This window comes from Schistocerca piceifrons, chromosome 5 (assembly GCF_021461385.2).
Source record: "Schistocerca piceifrons isolate TAMUIC-IGC-003096 chromosome 5, iqSchPice1.1, whole genome shotgun sequence".
In the NCBI taxonomy this organism is placed as follows: domain Eukaryota; kingdom Metazoa; phylum Arthropoda; class Insecta; order Orthoptera; family Acrididae; genus Schistocerca; species Schistocerca piceifrons.
In genome coordinates, this window is record NC_060142.1 from 484,866,066 (window position 1) to 484,876,432 (window position 10,367).

The window sequence follows — 10,367 nt, forward strand, 5'->3', positions numbered from 1 at the left end:
TAAAGTAATGAATATTGGGAATCCATTTTTAATTACAAGCAGCACTCGCCGTAAATACAAATTTCAGTTCTGATGATTAAAAGTCGACATCGGCTGTGTGATGGAGTATTTTTCAATTTTATTATGCCACATCGCTATGGAGCTGCATGCCATACTCCAGCGGCACACTGTACAGTATCATTATGTCACATGGTCATCTTTTAGAGACGTGCAACGAACAATAGTATTTATGTATATGGTAGTACTGGGCGGTTGTAATCAATGTGCAACTACTCACGGAGGTCCAGTGTCGACTGTAATTATCGTTCGGCGGTTAATGCGGAACTGATTTACGCTCGAAAAAAATTAGTTCCAATTTTGGCTGGCGATGTAGAATATCTCGTTGACGTTTCCGATGCTCATATTGAACAAATTGTGTAAGCAGCGGTTGATAATCACTTGTTTGACCTTTTCTGCCCCTATCCCACTCCTAACCCATTACATATGGAAATATTCATATACGTCTCTTACATTTACAATTACGGTAACGATTTTTGGTCAAAATTAAGTTAAATTCCGTTTTCAACGGTCAAAAGATTGCGGACATAATTGCTTCTGATCAGCATTTAACAATTGAGGACTAATCTTTCTCACAGACGTTTGTTAAATCAAAATATATTGTACTCTATTGTGATACACCTACCTCCCTACCATGTCTCCACAGCACAAACGTGTCATCCACGTATCGGAACCATACATTTGGTTTTTTGCTGGCAGTACCTAAGGCCTGTTCTTCGAATTTCTCCATAAAGAAGTTTGCAATTACGCGACTTAGGGGGCTTCCCATAGCCACGCCATCCGTTTGCTCATAAAACTGTTCATTCCACTTGAAATATGTGGTGGGGGGAGGAACTAAGCCGGTTCTACGAACATCTGTATAGTATAAACTCGAGAATTCAGTTTACAATCGAGGAGGAGGTATACGGCAAATTACATTTCCTCGATATGCTTGTTTTTAGAAACGAAAATGGTAGTTTGGGCCACTCAGTATACCGCAAACCCACGCACACGGGCCGTTATTTGCACCGGGATTCGAACCACCACCCACAACAGAAGCGGGGTGTTATCAAGACGTTAGCGGACAGAGCTAGAAACATTTGTGAACCTGAGTTGCTCGACGCTGAGGTGGAACATCTCCACAATGCACTAATGAAGAACGGATATTCGTCCGCCGAAATAAAATGTGCGTTGAGGCAGCCGCGCAGAAATCATATTGACGTACAGGCTATTGCAAAATCTAAGGTTTTCTTGCCGTTTATTAAAAATGTAACGGAAAGAATAGGGAGGATCTTGACGAAGCGGAATATTACCGTAATTTACAAGCCCACCAGGCAGATACAGGTATGCCTTAAGCCTGCCAAGGACGCTCGCAAACCATTGGAAAAAGCTGGAGTGTATAGGATCCCATGCAGCTGTGGTGATGTTTATGTGGGTACCACTAAAAGAACGGTTTCTAAACGTTTGGAAGAGCACAAGGGAAATTGTAGAAGAGGAGAAACTGAACGGCCAGCTGTTGCGGAGCGTGCTTTCCAGCCAGGGAATCACAATATTCGTTTCGAGGAGACGCAAGTACTAGCGGCCACAAGCGGATATTACGAAAGGCTCTACAGGGAGGCAATCGAAATCGTTAAACACCCAAATAATTTCAACCGAAAGGAGGAGGGCGTGAAATTAAACGGTATATGGATGCCGGTGATAGAGAAGATGTGTACCACCCGCCCACTACTGGGTGATGGCAACGGCGATCGACGGCGACGGACAGCGGCCAATTGCACTGACGTTTTCAAAACACGTGACGTCACGCCGCGGCGTGGGAGCGCGCGGACACGGAATTTAGCGGGAGTCAGTAGCGAGCCAGTGGGTGTGTTGGACCTTCCATCGAGCTACGGACCCCCTTAAAGATGTCTCCCGCAGTCGGAGAGGAAACGTTGGGAATCGACACAGAATTCATCAACCAACCACGGCATAACAGCCCGGATAATTATAATGGACATGATATTTCCGGCCGTGAAAGTTTACACTTTAAATAACGCATTGTCCAGTTTCCAGACGGTTTCATCAGTGATTTTTGGGTGATCTCTTAAAGCTTCTTGTAGAAAAGTAGAAGTGTGGCCTCATGTAAAGTGAACCGCTCACTACATAACTGTTGCCGATGAAGAAGCAGACTCCACCCAAACCTTCATTAACGCTGGATGAATTTCTGTTAAAGACAATCAGATAAAGAATTTATAGTAGCGCAGCACTACTAGTTACCTGTATAAACTCAACAACATCGTAGAACTACTTATAAAAAACAGCATCGGAGCTGGCCGCTGTGGCCGAGTTGTTCTAGACGGAACCGCTCTGCTGCTACCGTCGCAGGTTCGAATCCTGCCTCGGGCATGGCTGCGTGTGATGTCCTTAGGTTAGTTAGGTTTAAGTAGTTCTATGTTCTAGGGGACTGAGGACCTCAGATGATAAGTCAGAATAGAGCCATGTGAACCATTTTAAAACAGTATATGAACATAAACATATGATTATTTAATCTTTTCCATGAATGTATGATAATGTAGTATTCGTGAAGTACCAAAAGTATGAATGTGGCCGATGCTCCTATAGAACATGCCAGCCGTATCGTGTTTCTCTCATGGCTCAACTTCCGATGGAGTCGCCCAGTCTGTACAGGAGACACGAGCGACGGGCAGGTCCTCGGGTTCCGCATGAGACAGTTTTGTAGAGAATTGCTGTTGTAAGAGAACTAGCTGTTGTCTGTTGTTGTTTTCGGCGTAATTTAAGGAAATCAGTGTAGTTCAAAAATGGCTCTGAGCACTATGGGACTTAACTTCTGAGGTCATCAGTCCCCTAGAAGTTAGAACTACTTAAACCTAACTAATCTAAGGACATCACGCACATCCATGCCCGAGGCAGGATTCGAACCTGCGGCCGTAGCAGTCGCGCCGTTCCGGACTGAAGCGCCTGTAATCAGTCGGGCACAGCGGCCGGCTGTGACTTACTGTACTTGGACTAAGGAAAACATATACTGTGCCTAAAGAAGAGCAAAGGACGAATGGCTTTTTGATGCAGGTTGTTTCACCAGTGAAAAAATTAATTACTGAACGTTCTTTGTGAAGTAGAAAGAAAGCGAAAGACGAAGGTAGAACAAATAAGGCGCTTTGTACTAGCATCAATTTTTTTTATGTGTTTATATGTATAAAATTTCTCTATGTTGAAATGTGTGGACGACACTTCCTACCCTTTCAATGCTAGGCAGCGCGAGTAATTAATATTTCACCGTTATGAATTTTGCTTCAGTCTTTAATAAATTCTACCATAGTTGCTAGTTATTTAAGTGACGGTCCACTGGCGTCCAGCGTGTATCACCATTAACCTGTCGATGAAGGAGTGAAAAGAGTTGTGGTTCTTCACTTGTCGTTAAAACATATTTGGCGATTTGTACGTACTCCCTGTGTCAAAGCGATAACTTCAAAGTACCTCTGAAAGACCTGCGTGCGCAGTTACGTAAGAGATGAAGAGTTCCGGACGAGAAACTGAGCGAGAAAGAATGCTGTGCTAGATAGCGGAAGGAGACCTTGACTCATTACCGTAACAGTTTGTCAGGTCGCAACTGCGAGATTCGTCCTCGGAATTGATGTGCTGTAGTTGGGCCGCTGGATGCACCGCGGCTTAATGGGGAGCAACGACCGGACCGCGTGGCCCGCTGCCAGCCCGGCGCGCTTTCGGCAACTCTCTCTCCTTTCTCCTCTCTTCCTCCCCTCTCCTGTCTTCTCCTCTCCTGTCCTCGCCGCTTCGATCTGCAGTGTGGCCGTCCTGACCGCCGCGTCGCACCGTCTTTCCGTTCCCACTCCGTCGGGAGGCCATCCGTTTCCATCCCGCTGGGAGGCCACGTTTGTTTACAATGTATAGGCTGCCAACCAGTCGCCTGTTTAGCTCACATCACTTGCTCCCAGCTCAGTTATTGTCGAGGTCAACACTCCCAGCGTGCCAAGAGTTGACATCTAAGTTTTAAATTACGTGAGAAATGGTATTTTTTCTCATGGTTTGCAATCCAAATGAAATTGTGGAAATTGGAAATTTGTTGTAAGTTCCTATGGGACCAAACTGCTAAGGTCATCGCCGGCCGGGGTGGCCGAGCAGTTCTAGGCGCTACAGTCTGGAACCGCGCTACCGCTACGGTCGCAGGTTCGAATCCTGCATCGGGCATGGATATGTGTGATGTCCTTAGGATAGTTAGGTTTAAGTAGTTCTAAGTTCTAGGGGACTGATGATCTCAGAAGATAAGTCCCATAGTGCTCAGAGCCATTTGAACCATTTTGCTAAGGTCATCGGTCCCTAGGCTTACACACTACTTAATCTAACTTAAAGTAACTTGTGCTAACGACGACACACAGCCATGCCCGAGGGAGGACTCGAACCTCCGACGGGGGTAGTCGCGCGAGCTGTGGCAAGGCGTCTTAGACCGCACGGCTACTCCACTCGGCAAACGAGATTGTGGTTCGACGTCTAACTGGCTGGATTTTGTGAACGAACAAAGAAAAGCAAGTGGATATCAGTTCTATTGGAGTCACATCTTGTAAAGACTGTGGTGTTCACGCCAAAATACTGATTGTTGTTTGCTTTACAGGGAACAGTGGAAATCATAAGCCAACACGAAAAGGATAAGTACTACTACCTAAATGTCGCGTCAATGGTTATAACGTCGTGTTTGCTACATATGGAAGAAAGATGACAAGGAAAGAGGGAAATAACGGTGGGCTTTAACGACCAGTTGACGATGTACCCATTAGAGTGGGTGTTCTTGGAGCAATGATTTTGTTGGAATGCGGTAGGAAACACTCTATATGAAGAAAACCACACCAGCAAGGAATTATCCAAAAGGGACTGAAATCGGTAGATGAGATACACATTCACAGGCAAAGAAATTATTACAGTTTCAGAACAATTGGATGATTCATTCAGGAGAAACAGCTTCACAAATTGAGCAGGTCAATAACGAGTTGGTACGCTCTAAGCTCTTATGCAAACAGTTACTCACCTTGACATTCATTGTTAGAGTTGCCTGATGTCCTCCTGATGGATGTCGTGCCAGATTCTGTCTAATTCGCGAGTTAGAGCGTCAGAATACCGAAGTAGTTGGAGGGCCCTGCTTCAAACGTTCTCAGCTGGGGAGAGATGCGGCGACCTTGCTGGCGAACGTAGGCTTTGACGAGTACGGAGACAAGTAGTAGAAACTTTCGCCGCGTACGGGCAAGAATTATGTTGTTCAACGGTAAATCCTGAATGGTTTTTCATGAAGAGCATCGAAACGGGGCGTAGTATATCGCCGGCGTATCACTGTGCTGTAACGATTCCGTGGATGACAACAAAAGGAGTCGTGCCATGAAAAGAAATGGTACCCTAGACCACCACTCATGGTTGTCGAGTACTGTATCGAACGACAGCCAGGTTCGTATCGTACTGTCGTCCGTGGCGTTTCGAGACAGCTCTTCGGTCTGTAATCTCATTGACTGGAGTAGAACTATCTTTAGCGCTAGCCTCACCACGAGTTGAGCCCCGACAGCCACCGAAGACGTTTCTGGAGACGCCGCAGACAGCTGTGGAATACCACCTGACTGGCGCCCGCCATGCGCTCCGACAATCAGGACTGACGGCGTGGAGTGCCACTTATTTTCGTAGCAGCACCCTTTCGTTGTCATCCGCGACTCCGTTACATCACAGCGATACGTCGACGATATTCTATGCCCTGGTTCGTTGCCCTTCATGGCAAGCCATCCTCCGCTTACATTTCAGCAAGGTATTACCCACCTTCACAGGGCAGGAGTTTCACTGGTTGTTTTCGTGCTTGCCAAACCGTTCCTTGACCAGGAAAATCGTCGGATCTCCCCAGTTGAGAACGTTTGAAGCATTGTGGACAGGTCCCTCCAGCCATCTCGGGATTTTGACGATAACACTTTTGCGGAATTAGTATTTAATTTAGAGATGACTAGACAAAAAATGGTTCAAATGGCTCTGAGCACTATGGGACTTAACTTCTGAGGTCATCAGTCCCCTAGAACTTAGAACTACTTAAACCTAACTAACCTAAGGACGTTACACACATCCATGCCCGAGGCAGGATTCGAACCTGCGACGGTAGCGATCGCGCGGTTCCAGACTGTAGCGCCTAGAACCGCTCGGCCACTCCGGCCGGCGATGACTAGACCCTTCAACAAGAACAACAAATAACAGGCTTATCGTTGCCACAACTTATCAAATAGCCTCTAGTCCTCTAATGTTGCATCAGTGCCTGTTCCAAACTGGCCGTGGTTGATTGGCTAATGGAGATGGGTGCCTTCAAATGGTTCAAATGGCTCTAAGCAGTATGGGACTTGACATCTGAGGTAATCAGTCCCTTAGACTTAGAACTACTTAAACCAAACTAAGGACAGCACACACATACATGACAGAGGCAGAATTCGAGCCTGGCTGGTTAAATAATTGTTCCTTTGATTAATCGGGTAATAAATTCTTAACCAATAACAGTAGCAAACAACATCACTTCCAAATAAAAACTTACAGAAGCGTAATGGTAGAAAGGTACCTTACAAACTTCAAAATTCACTTCCATTTAACACGCAGATATAAAAACATATCCAAAACTCACAGTTGGCATATTTGTCAAATTTCAGTATTTATAACCCGCTGAAATACAGCGCAGAACTGACAATTTCGAGTCTGTCCAATGAGTAATCCCGATAACAGAAAATAATGTTCACAAATAAGAAATATAATAACTTTATGACAACGCCCATCCGGCAGCGGCAACACTTTTACACAATCGTAAATGCCGTTGAAAAGCGATAGTTACTGATCAGTCCCCACACAGTTGAGTAAACTAACAACGCAGAAGTCACTGGTTTCTTCTCCAATATCATGACATCCTTATTGTGGGCGAACATGCTACAGCACAGCTTGTTCAGTTGGCCCACGCTGTCTTGTTTATCTGCCGTGGCAAAACACCCACAAACAACATCGTCCACAGCTCGCAGTAAATTGCGTCCATACAATGGCAGACCCCACGGCTTATCGTTCCACAGTAGCGTTGAATTCCCAAGCGTCTCGGTTTCACCATCAGTTCATTACCACGGAGTACCAAAATTATTAATGCACCATTCGGGCCAGCGGCTGTGGCCGAGCGGTTCTAGGCGCTTCAGTCCGGAACCGCGCTGCTGCTACGGTCGCAGGTTCGAATCCTGCCTCGGGAATGGATGTGTGAGATGTCCTTTGGTTCGTTAGGTTTAAGTGGTTGTAAGTTCTAGGGGACTGATGACTTCAGATGTCAAGTCCCATAGTGCTTAGAGCTATTTTGCACAATTCGGACCATCCGGACCTGGGGTTCCGTGCTTCTCGGTCGGTACTCTCCAACCCCCGTCGCCAGAGGGCTACTCGCCGCCAACTCGCCGCCCGGTATCTCTGGTGAGGCCAATATCGACCCTAAAGCTCGCGGCCGGAACACAATCGTGCCGAAAATCGGCACACACGCCAGTTGGATACAATTTGGCACGATATCGCTCAGGAAGACGTCCACCAACCCTATCGCTTAATGCCAAGGCGAAAAACTGCTTGTATAATGAGCAGAGGTGAACCAAGTATTAGTGACTTGCTCAATTTGTGAAGCTCTTTCTCATCAATAAATCATCCAGTTTTTCTGAAACTGAACCTATCTGATTGTCTGTATATGTACATCACATCTACAGATTTCTGTCCCATTTGGATAATTTTTTCATCGTGCATTTTCTCCTTTTATGTCACGTGTTGCTCCGGAATTCGCTTGAGCTGGTAAGGAAAATCTTGGAAAACCTAAATTTGGATGGCAGCACAAGAATTCCTGAGGAGTACGCCTCCAGTGTCTGAACCAGTAAGCCCATCCCAATCTCGGTTAAAAAGCGAAGTCTATGTCACATTTGTCTTCTGTTGTGGACAGACAAAACTGGAAAAATCTCTACCAGAAAAAAAAACAATAAATGTGAAGTTTCTTCCAGTACGTTCAAACAACTTACGGGGAAGCAGCCGGGTGACGTCGTCGACAACCACAAATATTTCGACGGGGGCGCACCCTGCAGCTTTGCCTTGAAGTTGATAAGGTTTTCACCTGTCGAAATAGCGGCGCTTGTCGACAGCGTCGTATGACTGCATTCCCATAAGTTGTTTGAACAATGTGAGGTATTGTTATGAAAGATTGCTTATGTGCTTGGCAGTGCCGCAACGTGTTCTCCGTGACACTCCTCAGCGGCTGTCTTCACCCTCCTCTAGACACCGTGACGTCACTTTGGAAGTGTAGACGTACATGCAGAAAAATATGTATGGACCTAATGTAGCTCTGAACTTTCGCGCACATGAACTTGTCAACTCCAGTCTGTATCTCTGCGAGTTATCAATATTGCTCCGGCCACCAGCGACAATGTGAATTCAAGATGATACCAATTTCCCTCCCCCCCCCCCTCCCCCTCCTTCCCCCTCGCCACGCCTCCACCAATAAGATCATCCCTACGAGCAGTCTCTTTCCACGATGTTCCTTTTATTTTACCAGATACCTGACTTTCCTCTTGATGGACGTGCGACGAGATTCATTTTTAAGTAGAAGCGAAATTCATCTGCGAAGAGCCCAGTTCTCAAGCCATTCGAAGCCATAATTAAAAATTAAGATTTGTTAACTCGACAAAAAGGGGTAACTAAAAGTGCCTGTTACTTGTCAGTCCTGATGAGTAGACGTCTAGTTAAAAGATCAATCGTTCACAGTATCAGATGAAATATATCGAGAACGCTAACATCTGGAGATGCTGCAAGCTTTCCGCATACGAATGCTGTAGCTATCTCTGGACTTCGTCGGACAGTTATCGCCAGATACCTCTCCTGTTGTTTGTTAGTTAGTGACATATTCCATACATCATTTGAACGAAACTTTTATCGAAATGATATACAACGGGTCAGTGTTCAGGATACGTATATATGATTAGTGTTAACATTAACGAACACATTAATATTTTTAGTACTATCCACGCAACTACACGTTTTTTTCTGGATATCTGTTTTGAAATTGAAATAAAAGTCATTAGTTATGGACGACTGTATACGATTCTATGGCGAACACTTCCTGTGTGCCGAAACCATCGCCAAAGCCAAGAATGTGATTTTGCGGCATGTTTAGCCCTGATCTGTTAAAACCACGCCGAAGCGTCCAGTGACATTTTGCGGGATGTTCAGCACTCTTTGTGTCTTGGTCTGTCTGCCTTCACCGTGTCAGTACGAACTACCCTCAAGACGAGTCTCCCAGCGGAGTCTTTATAGCATTACATAGTAATCTCCAGTGAGTGACTCCGTTCAAATAATGTATGAGAAAACATCCGGTGCTTCAGTAATGTTATTGAAATTGAAACAGATACCAAGCTGAATTACCGAATTCGGTTTTGCGAAATCGTTTGTGCCGCAGAATACAACACATTTCAATCAGCGATAACATGGAAGACGTTGAGACAAGTCCTCACGGAAAAGAAAAGTGACTGAAATCGCTTAACAGATTGAACGGCGCCTCTGGACCTGGTAACTGTACAATTCTATAAGGATTACGAGGAAGAACTGGAACCCCTTCTAACAGCAGTTTGTAGCATGTTGCTTAGGCAACAAAAGGTTCTGAGTGATGAGGAAAATAGGATAAAGCAGAACTTTTACGCAGATTGCCGATACTCTCTGACTCCGCACCGCCGGCCTTGGCCGAGCGGTTCTAGGCTTTTCAGTCTGGAATAGGAAAGGGGTAACTGATGGAAGTGTCGGAAGTATCAGGAATACAGATGTAGATGTAAGCACGACTGAAACATTATCGGTCTAATGCGCTAGTTTTCGTAATTTTTCAGTCAGGCAGAGAGTTTTCTTTTCCTATTCCACAGAGCTGTTGATGGTCAAGTACGATTTGTGGTCTGTTGTCTGTTCCACTCTATGTTTACGTTTTGGATTTGTAGATACCAATTACGTCGTTACTGCCTATTTTTTAACTGCGTCACTGTGCAATTATTAAGCGTTGTTTCGCCTACTGCCCTCAAGGGTCAGGGGACTGTTGTTTAATGGGCGAGCGGCTGTCGGACATTTCTTTAGAGCGTTGCTGTCTCCTTGTTGAGGGTCAAGGAGGTCGGCAATTCCCACTTGGTCCCACCATCTGCGGTCATTAGATCGTTAGGCCATCAAGGTCATCCGTCTGTCTCGTATTCGGCGCTGCGTAACTGAAGCTCGCTTTTCATTTGTAGCTCCGTTTTTGCTGTCGCAGTAGTGTGCCACGGGCATGCGAGTTACTTTGTATC